Raw genomic sequence first — 3,078 nt, 5'->3', positions numbered from 1 at the left:
AAAAAAAAAAAGCCAGGTGCGGTGGCACGTGCCTGTAATTCCAGCTACTCAGGAGGCTGAGGCGCAAGAGTTGCTTGAACCCAGGAGGCGGAGGTTACAGTGAGCTGAGATCCCACCATTGCACTCCAGCGCAGGAGACAGTGAGAGACTCCATGTCAAAAAAAAAAAGAAAAAGAAAAATAACAACCTTTGTCAACTACACTATAATATTTAACTAAGGGAATCCTACTAGCATGTATTAAAAAATGTAAGCAAGCTTTATTATTTTGCTATTCTGAAGGATGTAATAAACCCATGCTTTTGTTCAAGCTAATAACTGGTAGATTACCCCATCAAATAACTCAGGTTAGCTGCAGGAAAAAAAAACCCATTAGCCTCGCACAATGTGCATTCAATAACCTGTAATCAACTACTAAGTAAATTACAGAAGCAGAAAACAGAGCTTTGTTACTTTAAAAATAAAAAAGAGTTTGTTACTTAAAAAAAAAAAAAAAAGAGAAAGCTTATAACAACTTCCACTTCTTGAGCCATATTGACTCACGTTAATTTAGGATGCCTGAGGCTATGAGTATGGTACCCTGAGGTGTAAGTGAAGGTGATCTCTTCTCACGTCTATGAACAATATTTTCCCAACTTTGTTTTTAAAGTGAGCATTAGGGTATAGATAGATGCTTTGTAATTTTTCCATCCAAAAGCTTGAATAAATGGTTAATTGCTGACTTAAATTGCAATAAAGTGTCCTAATTTCAAACAAGGATGCTCACTTTCAGAATCTCATAATCTTTTCAAAATTCTATTTTATTCATAAATAGGATAAAAATCTTCTTGCAAGCTTCACTAAGTCTCTCCATAAGCCCCTGCTCAACAGATGCAAGTTCAATAGCCAGAATTCAACCCAGATAATTTATTGGCTTACAAATGAATTGGCATCTATAAAAATAAGCTTTCTAAAAAGGCTTTACGCTGTTTAAATCCTTCGAAAATGCTCTAAGCTTGCCCACCCTTTATCAATGTAAGACTGATAAAATGTATTTTCGTTATCATCATAAAATGAAAGCATCAAGATTGTTGAAATGTTAGTTTAGAAAGTCATTTGCAGTGACATTTAAAACAATTTATTTAAACATTTGACTCATGATAAGAATACTGCCTATTAAATTAAGATTGGCTGTTCAGAATTCACTGGAGCCCTATTCTCCCCCTCTGTGACAGTTAACATCTTTTGATATTAAGGGTCATTACACATCTAAAATTAAAAAGAAATAAGAAAAAAGAACCCCACGCCATTCTGAGCAAGTGCCTGTTAAAATGACTGATCCTCGACATTTTAATGCAAAGACTGTGAGTATGATGGCTTCCTCTCTGTTGCCCCCTGTGAAGCCTTTCTCTGTACTGGCAATAACTTTGCCGATGTCCAACCCTGTGGAACGTTCATATGACCTACCTTTTCCCCACTCTGCAGAATGCTTCCCTCTAAAGAATCACCAGAGAATAGGGAAAATAAACAAATCTGCAAACAAATTCCCAGGCAGTCCACATCACCTCCCAAAGGACACTGACAACAGCTGAAGAGACCACAACACACAAACTCGTTTTTCAGCCAGCCTGTAATGTTCCTCCTATACACACTCTGGAAATCCTCACAGCTCCCTTCAACTCCAGAGCAGCAGCCACCAATATTCCAGGTCAGCCACCTGTATAATATGCTCACCACGAGAGAAGACTCAAGGTAAAATTAAACTGACAGAAAAAAGCAATGTTCCTTGTTAGATCATCAAGCCTCCGGAAGCATGCAAACATATGTGTACGTTACGGTGTTTAAGGCGACCCAACTGAGAAACGTCGTGGTTCCAGGGGCTTCCCTCATGTGTCAGGATGGACTTTATCAGGATTCTCATCCTACAAAGCTACCACGTCAGTCACAAAAGACAACTACGCAATCTGTTTCGATGTAATAAATTCAGGAGTTGAGCTGTATGGCAAGCCCATCTTAGAAGTCCTCAATGCCAGGAGAGGATCTGTCCTAGTTAGGTGCAAAAAGCAGATCTCATAATATCCAAGTTGTCTGGAAACATGATATATGGCAGGGTAGTCTTTCCAGCTCCCATTTTGTTGGTGCCTTCACCTCGGGTTGTCAGGGCTGGGGTTAGGGAAAATGCCTCTTTCCGTCTCTATCTCTTAACTTCGCAGCGAGAGCTGTAAGCAGAGACTGTTCTCATCACCTAGTGTCCTGTCAGGGGCCGCTTCGGTAGCTGCAGAAGCCTAGCCGCTGAAAGCTTCCTTCCCGGACACTCCACACCTCCAGGCCACACCTTTTAGGCAATAACCAAATGTCATTTTGTTCTTTCCCCTTCTCCTAGGCATTACACCGGGAAACTGTTTACGCGCATCGACCCCACACACCTTCCAAAATCTCCACTTTCCGGGCTCCAAGCAGCTCTCTGCTACTCGGACAGCCCAGGCTAACACCTCGGGTTTCCCCACGCAGCTTCCTCTTCAGCGTCTCAATCACAAGATTGTGCGGGCGGCACATGCCAACGGAACCACCACCCCTTCTGCTCCCTCGGGGACTCAAGTCTGCTCTCGGACAGCGCACAGAAGCGGCTTTCAGCTCCGGGCAGGCGGCCGGGGCTTCAGGGGTACTGGGGGTGCCCAAACTCAGGGGTGCCGCCGGACGGGGAAGCGGAGGTGCGGCCACAGGACGGGCGCGCCTCCCAAGTCCCTAGCCACCTGCGATGCGTCCTCAACTCGCCTGCCCATCGCCACCACCAGAAACCTCAGACACCCTATTGTGTGGACAGGCAGCGCGCTCCCCCCCGGCCCCGCCGCCCTCGCCTACCTTCTGTCGGTCTCTCCGGAGCGCCAGCACAGCCGGCCGCCCGCCTCCAGCGCTCTGCAAAGCGAAGGAGGACGCTTTGTTAGGGCTGGAGAAGCGGGACAATACTTCGCAGCCAGCGCCGCGGTTCCGGGCGGGTGTCCTTCAAAAGGACGCGAATGGGGACCCGCGCGAGCGTCATTTCCATATGTAAGGGGCCAGGGCTTACAAAAGCGCTGCTCTCGGGGGCCGCGGGCTGCAGC

At 46.0% G+C, this 3,078-nt stretch overlaps 1 protein-coding gene across 3 annotated transcripts in view; it reads right to left on the bottom strand.

The window, feature by feature from the left end:
* Positions 1–3,078, bottom strand: part of NIN (ninein (GSK3B interacting protein)) — a 112,274-nt gene extending 109,196 nt beyond the window's left edge. For all 3 annotated transcript variants that reach the window (XM_011999746.1, XM_011999749.1, XM_011999748.1), the window contains exon 1: positions 2,840–3,078. The gene's annotated coding sequence lies outside the window, so the exon portion shown is untranslated. The remainder of the gene's footprint in view (positions 1–2,839) is intronic.

Source organism: Mandrillus leucophaeus, unplaced genomic scaffold (genome assembly GCF_000951045.1).
Source record: "Mandrillus leucophaeus isolate KB7577 unplaced genomic scaffold, Mleu.le_1.0 Scaffold60, whole genome shotgun sequence".
NCBI lineage: Eukaryota > Metazoa > Chordata > Mammalia > Primates > Cercopithecidae > Mandrillus > Mandrillus leucophaeus.
This window is presented reverse-complemented; position numbering and strand designations above follow the sequence as displayed.